General features: G+C 35.5%; 1 pseudogene; it reads right to left on the reverse strand.

The window, feature by feature from the left end:
* Window positions 1-1,565: 1,565 nt before the first annotated feature.
* On the reverse strand, window positions 1,566-7,309 carry LOC126690088 (COMPASS-like H3K4 histone methylase component WDR5B; annotated as a pseudogene).
* Between the last annotated feature and the right edge of the window lie 926 nt (window positions 7,310-8,235).

The following is an 8,235-nucleotide window of genomic DNA, read 5'->3' on the forward strand; positions in this document are numbered from 1 at the left end:
ATAATGTCCGTATTCAAGCAAAAACAATCTAAAAAAATAAAGCAGCTTTTTTATTAAAAGACAATGTCATACAATTGGGTTTTAAGGCACTACTCCTAACACTTATAACCATTTTTAAAAATAATTTAGGATTTCAATTGAGTTAGATTTCTATCGTTCTATAGTTTTGGGTGCTTTATTGGGGTGGGGAAGAGAACATAGCACATCAAATTTTTTTTTTTTTTTTAATAATAATATCAATAAAACTAAGTGGCGAAGCCTAATAGTGAGACATGTTAATAATTTGCACATATTTTAAATGAGCGTTGAATTTATTATCTTACCTTCTACATTACTCTTAAAAGGGGATGTGCCATTTGAATTAGAGTTCATTCTTATCTCTTTAAAACCTTTAACTCATATACACATTCAAATATAATAAAATTCCTACAATCTATGAAATTTGCTTCAATTACACACATTATAGTTCTCAATTAACAATAATTTTTCAATCACAACGTCAAGACTTAAAAAAGAAATTGAATAGTTTTTTTTTTTTTTTGCTTTTCTTTTCTCATAATATACACTAACAGTTAGAGAATTCCCGCACGGTGATGCAAAATGCATTATAGATGACATGGTGCAAATAAACAAACTAAAAAAAAAAAAAAAAAAAACCAAAACCACACCTCCAACCGGTCATCTATCACTATAGAAAGCTTTACATATTGCTACAGAGTATCATCTATTTTTAGATGATACTGTAGCCAACATGCATTTCTTTTATTCCCTCTTTTTATTCACTCCCAGTCTCTCTCCTTTGGCCTGGTTAGACCCGTTCTCTCTCTCCTCTGCTCTCTCATCTTTGTCCTTGCCATTGGATGTTGCTGTTGTCATTGTAGGACTGCTACCATCGATCATGGTGTCATCATCGTTGTAAAATGGTGATTGAGTTTGGAGTCTCTAGTAGTGGTTTGTATGTAGTATTTGGGTTGGATGCTCTGGTGATGGTGTTAAGAAGGTTGATTTGGCAATGGGTACTGGGTAGAGTTTAGGAGGCCGATTCGGCCCTTGGTTGCAGCGAAGATGCCATTTGCAACGAAGTGGCGGAGGAGACTAGCCAAAGCAATTCTTCTTCTTCTTCTTCTTCATGATTTTTGTTTTCCTATTGTTGTGGTTGTGTTTTTTGTGGTAGCGTTGGTAAAGTTGGAGTGAGTGCTAATTATTTTTTAATTTTTTTAGTTCAATTAAAAAAATTATTTTAGATTATTTTAAAATAACTTATCGAAAAATGAAGAATAGTATTTAGTGTTTTAAAAAATTATTATGTAAAATACATGAAGTGGTTTTTTGTGATGTAAAATACTTTTTTTTTTTTTAAGAATAGAATAGAAATGCTCTTAAAGACAATGTTGTTTTGATTACCGATAATCAGGGTGGCAAATGGGCAAATTGGGTCATAAATGGATTGGGTGTGTAATTACCCATTTATCCATTTATGACCCATTTATATATAAATTAATTATCCGTTACCCGTCCAACCTATTTAATTAGTAACCCACCCATTTAACCCAATATGACCCATATAAATAAATAACTTGTTACTAGATTTTCCCATTAAGTTAGCAACTACAAAATTTCTCATAAACCAAACAGGACCCTTGAAAATCGGATTAAAATCTTTTAGCTTTATAACAACATCAACCATTTCATTTTCATTTATTTTCCCTAACTTTCTCACAAACCAAACAGAACTTCTCCTCACCAAGACCAATACCTAGCTAATCAAAAATTCTTTTAAGCAAACAAACAAATACTCATAGAACTAACTTGAACTTTAGTCTAAAGTCTGAAATACAGTTTTTCCCTAATTTTCTCAAAACTTTCTCATCAATAAGCGTTTTCAAAAGCATACCCTTAGACGAATCCCAAATCTTACAACTCCCATCATGACTCGCCGATACAATCAATGACCCATCTCGATTGAAATGCACAGACGTAACAGGCATAGAATGCACCTTAATAGCATGCAAACACTTCCCAGTCTTCACCTCCCAAACACGCACTGTTTCGTCAAAAGACCCAGACACAATCAGATTCGATTGGGGGCTGAAGTTCACGCAGAAGACCAAATTGGAGTGGCCCTTTAGGGTCTTGACATGGGAGGAGTCGCTGGTGGAGGCGCGTGCGTCCCAAATGCAGAGAGTGCGGTCGTCAAAGGCGGAGCAGATGTAGTGGGAGTCAAAGGACCAGGCGAGGTCGGAGATGCCCTCAAAGTGGCCGGTGAGGTGGTGGAAGAGAGTTAGGGTTTGGGCGGACCAGATGATGAGGGTTTTGTCTAAGGAGGCTGAGGCTGAGCAGGGTTTCTGTCATTTGAGAATTTCACGCAGGGTTTGGGATTTCTTTTCTGTTAAAGTGTTTGGGGAAGTGTTTGGTTACTGAGAAAATATGAGAAAATTTGAGGGAGAGTGAGACTGAGGGCCGAATGTTTGGGCTTAGAAATATAGAGGTTATACTATTTATTTAATTTTAGATTTTAGAAGGGTGCAGTGGGTATTAGTAGGTTTATTTAATTTTAAATTTTAGATGGGTTTAGTGGGTATTAGTGGATTTATCCATTAAGACTCATCTAATTAAATAACCATATGAGTTTTTATTCATTTAACCCAAATACTCAAATGGGTTGGATTAAGACTTATCTAAATAAGGTGAGTAATGGACGGATTTATGAATATGGGTAAAAATTGCCACCCCTACTGATAATATAAATAGGACAGTGTTATTTACACACTAACAGTAAAAAAAAAAAAAAAAAAAAAAAAAAAAAAAACAAACAAACAGTGACTGGCTACATTACTCTCTCAAATGATAAAAACATAATACTCGTTTGCGAATCTTTATTATATGAGAGAGATTGCTAAAAAAGCAATATTCGGTGAAAAATGGCATTATATTTTTTTAAAAAACTCAATAGAAAATAAATAAATAAATAATATTTTTTATGATATATATTAATGAAATTTTGTTGAAATATATAAATAATACTTTGTAGCTATTCAAATCATTTAAAGGGGAGACAAAGATTCAAAGCGATGATGTGACAAATCATTTCTAACTAACATAAACGGTCCTACTCTATGTTGATATTATCCTAGTCCATTTTCTGAAGTGGCTTGGAAGACTATAGCCAAAAAAAAAAAAAAAAAAGACTTGGAAGAATTGTGGCTAAATCGTGGAGTTAATTTTGACAAGTGGCACTCAAACATAGGCTCAAATAATAGACTTCTATGCAGGGCCGGCTAAGTGTTTTCGAGGCCTAAGGCGAAATTTTCAAATGGGTCTTTACGTCATCACTTAAATAATATTTAACTAACATTTTATATAATAATATTTTTTAAATCCATTCTTTTTACTCTTTAATATGATATTTTTTAAAAAAAAATACTAAAGTTATAACAAATTTTACTACAAACTGGTATTGTAATGAATGTGAACAATGACATGAGGCTTACAAAAATACTAAAAATATTATAAAATTTACAATATGAAAATTACAAAGACATATCACCTGTGGGGGCTATGGCCCAAATTAACAAGTTGGGCCTTGGGCCCGTCCGAGGACACTAGTGAGTCCGAGGAGACAACGTGACTTAGATGATCTATGTTATAAGGCTTATCATGGGAGACAAAGAAAGAGGGTCCGAGGAGGAACTCCTCCTCGGACACTGAAAATCCGGAGCAGAGGTATGTTCAAACCGCTGAAGCGCACCCCCTCAACACATGAAAAGGAAGAAAACCCAAAAATATCTAAGCAAAAGCTATCACCATCACATTAAATACACTGCAGCTACTTTCCTGGCCACATTAATGTGGAGAAGACCCCTGAACAGTGTTACCTTGGCTACCGCAACTCACAAATGACTGAAAGGGGTGTCTGATGGGATAGGTGCTCAAGTGGGGGCTTAGATGATCAACAAGTGTAAAGTCCAGATGATTAGGAAGAGCCTATATAATGTATAAAAGCCCCCATAAGGAAGGGACGAGAAAAAGAGGGGAGAATACTGTAACATGCAAAAGAACCCTAATGTAGTGATCTGTATTCATAAATAAAATTCTAAGTCTCCTCAGACCGAAGGTCATTTCATCATAATAGCTTTTGTTCTTGTCTGTATGTTCCTTAATCTCATGCAAGCCACTGCTTAACTCATCTAAACCTAGTTCTTTGACTCATACTCTACAAAATTCATTGTATTGGACTTTTTGGACCAGGATTCCATACAGTGTGGGCTTGGGCTCCAAACTTTATCCCTACATCACCAATTACAAATATTTATTCAAAAATGCATTCAATAGTTTGTTGAAATCTACCTATCATATTCATTGTTACATCAAATTATAAAAGTTATAGAGACCACCACACACCCTTGGTGCAGTGATCACTCTACAAGTATAAGTTCTTGTGGAGTGTGGGTGGCAATGGCCGAGATTTAAGTCTCTAGAAGAAAGTTTCACACACATATATACTTAGATTAGGTTAGAATATAATTTTTATCTTGTATAAAAATAATTAAATAAATAAAAGTTATGTAGTAAAATTTATAATATTTTTAACATTTTCCTATTTAAATTACTTGTGATTAGTAACACGTCTATTTGTAAGACCTATTTATTCAAATTTGTCTTATCTCTATCTCTAACATTACTTAATTCTTTGAACCTTCTTAATAGTGAAAAAAAAAATGTAAACTAAAATGTTTTAATATCTTCCAAAAATATTTATATATAAAAAATAAATATATAAATAAATAGAATTTGCCCTCAAATTTGGGGCATTCTCTAGTAAGGGGGCCCTAGGCAATGGCCTAATTGGCCTAAGCTAGGGCCGGCCTTGCTTCTATGATTGGTCCTATGAGTCTGTTTCATGTCATAAATTTTGTGCCTATACTTTTTTATTATTATTGAAAATAAGAAATTCACGCCCTATTAGCTTTTCTAACAAAATTTAGTATTTAGTATATTAAAAAGTTATTTTTATCTATTTCAACACATTATTTTACAATACACTGTACATCACATTTTCTATTATAGTATTATAACACATTAAAATAATTTAAAACAAACCTCATCTATATTAAAAAATGAGTCCGATTAATGTATGCCCTTAGAGCATATATTAACTATCCATTTTTTAAAACTGTTTATGAAAATTAAAAAAAAAAAACTGTCAAAAAAGTTAATCATTTTTTCATTTTTCCATAAAAAAATTTCCTAATATATGCCATAAGGACATAGGTTAATAAAACCCTTAAAAAATCAACAAAACAAATATATTTTTATCATGTAGCCCTACCTGACAAAGAGAGAGGCTGAGAGAAGAAAGATTGAGAGGACTTGGGTGTGATGTGGGAGAGAAAAAGTGGAATAAAAAACACCAAAATATGTTTAAAACATATAACATTTTCTGTCCATACAGTTCCAAACATGGCATTGTACTGTTCATCAATGCCAAATTTTTTAGCATTTAAAACATTTGATGTTGGAGGTTTTTTGGAGTTTGGTGTGCCAAATGCCAAATTTTTGGCATTTGGTGCACCAGATGATAGTGCACTAATGTAGTTTATCAATATTTGATCCACAATTTCTAAACTTGTAGTTGTGATGTCTTAGGCTTCTTACCATTAAGCCACGCCCTCTCAAGTAATTTTGCACCCATACAACTGTAGAATTCAACTAACAATAATGTTGCTGTCATAATAATTTGTCATATTAATTGTGGCAGGGGGAAGCCTAAAGAAGGAAGATCATCAACTGGGCTCAACTTAGGAGTAGTCGGACTCAACTATTCGTCAGCTTAGGCCCAGCACAGTCAAGAAAATCCAAATAGTGAAATCGAGGATGGTGACCCCCCTGAGGAGCGTATGCTCCTCAGGAGACTTTAGATAAACCACCAAGGCCATAGGATTGAAGGCTGAGAAAGAAAGTAGAGATGTGCAAGTATTGAAAGGAGGAAGCTTCCTGATAAGGCATCCATCACCTCCACATTTAATACATTGTACCAACTTAGCCTACCGCATTAATGGCAGAATGACCCCCAAAAAGTGCTCCCACAGCCTGTCGCATTTCACCAAAGTATGATACTTGTATCGGTTAAATTTATTTTTGTCCTAAATTTTGCCTCAGTCTTATTTTAGTCCTAGAAAATTATTTTAGTTATTTTTTACTTCCATCTAACTTATGGAAAATATTTACGTGTTTAATGGAATGCACACTTAAGTTACCTAATCAATTTGTAAGTTTTATAGTAAAACTTGTAATACTTTTAACGTGGGGTTATAAATTGACCTCAGTTAATTAATTCAATTATCTAAGCTGATTAATTAGGCCAAATTACATGCAAAATTATGGAAGCACAAACAAATCACCAAATAATCTAGAATGCAGTGAAAATTATATTGACACGGTGGTTTGTTAACTAATGAGAAAAACCTCACACAAGGCAAAAATCCTACTGGGTGAATTTCAAATCACCACTCCCAGGAATTACTAATCAAAATCAAGATATTACAAGTACAAGAAATTTTACCCCAACCTGTTCTATTCTAATGTACTAATCCCCAATTGGTATTGATTTTGTAGAGACTTCTTCCCTTTGCACAAATTCCAGTACGTGACTAACTCCCAGCAACTTGAAGCTTGTTGTTGGATGCAAAGTTCTTCAATACACTTGTAGAGAAGGAAGCACCTGGTCACAAAATCCTAAGGCGCACAAGAACGCAGTAGCTTCACAATAAGAGTATAGATTCTCTAATTGAGTCTTTCTGTCTTGTGATAACTTTAAATAAAGTTTTTATATCCCCTAGAAGTTTAGTGAACAAAACCCTAGAAGTCTAAGTCATCATGGATTGAAAAACAAATCTGAGAATTCTGGATTTGCAAAACTCAATAGATCGAGAGGTGTCGAGCTTGTATCAAGTCTCTTCATTAATTTTCGATAGATTTCTTATATCGAGCTAGTGTTGAGGTTCACTTTTTCAACTTTTCTTAACTTATTTCTTGGTCATTGTTAAGGATTCAGGTTTAATGTCGTCATCTTTTTTCTAACCTTTTAGTCTTTTTGCAAGTGTTCTAATGTCATCATTTTTTTATTTCAGCTAGTGTCCACCCATCCATTACCGACAAGCAAAAGGCCTTCATCCAACGGGTTCTTGAAATTCCATTCAAAAAGCGCAAGTGCAGGGATTTGATTACCCTTGACACACTACACACGTACTGTGGTGGTCCAAAGCCAACCCCGACAACTCGCAGGCTAAACACTTACTCTCGCCGTCATGAGTATTTCTTATTTCCTCCATCGCTTTATTCTTCTTTTTCTTACTTCTTAGGCGTCACTTAAGTTTATGCCCTTCACATATCCTTTGCAGAAATGGAGGCTGCTAGGCTGAGGGCGCAGGTGTGTGCATCCGCTACTCAGTAGAAGAAAATAAGACGAAGGGAGATAGGGCGTCCTCGTCAGCTTCAAAAGCCGTCGGGAAGGGTGCGCATAAGAGAAAAGTCGACAGAAAGGACGATTGTCCACCCAAGAAGCCTTCTATTACTGTTGGAGACAAATCCCTAAAAAAGTCGATGCCCCCTAAGACTGGCCACGACGTAGGTAAGGGTCTGATGACATCATTGGGCCCTGTTGCTTAGGAATCGGACCGTCGCCTTCTCATGTACAAAGACTACGCCATCGAGATGGTGGGATCCATCATCAGAGAGAAGGATGTAGACCCTTGTGCCGAGTAGGGGACTAACGAGTTAGGGGTGTCAGGCCTCTTTGATCTTGCTCGGGTACGTTTTTCTTTGCGTTCAACTTTCTTAATTACTCATTTGTCTAGTAGCTGACAGTTATTGTGCCTTGTAGGCATTAGTGCATATGAAAGCTTTGCAAGATAGGGGTGTCGCCAAAGAAGGAGTGATTGCTCGCTTGCATAAGCGCATAAAGCTCTTGACGGATGAGGAAGAACAATACAAGGGTGCCATTTGCTCTCTTAACGAGGAGGTAAAAAATCTGAAGGGTAAGCTGGGGGAGGAGGGTCGTCAGAGACTGAGTGAGCAAGAAGCGAAGGAGAAAGTAGAGAAAGAGTTGACGGCCCTCCTTGAGCAAGTGGAGACGGCCAAAGCTGACTCCGTAAATGAATACAAGGCCTCTCAGCTATTCATAGATTTTTGTGGTGGATATTATAGTGAAGAGTTTGAGGACTGCCTTAAGCAGGT

Source organism: Quercus robur, chromosome 6 (assembly GCF_932294415.1).
Source record: "Quercus robur chromosome 6, dhQueRobu3.1, whole genome shotgun sequence".
Classification (NCBI taxonomy): Eukaryota; Viridiplantae; Streptophyta; class Magnoliopsida; order Fagales; family Fagaceae; genus Quercus; species Quercus robur.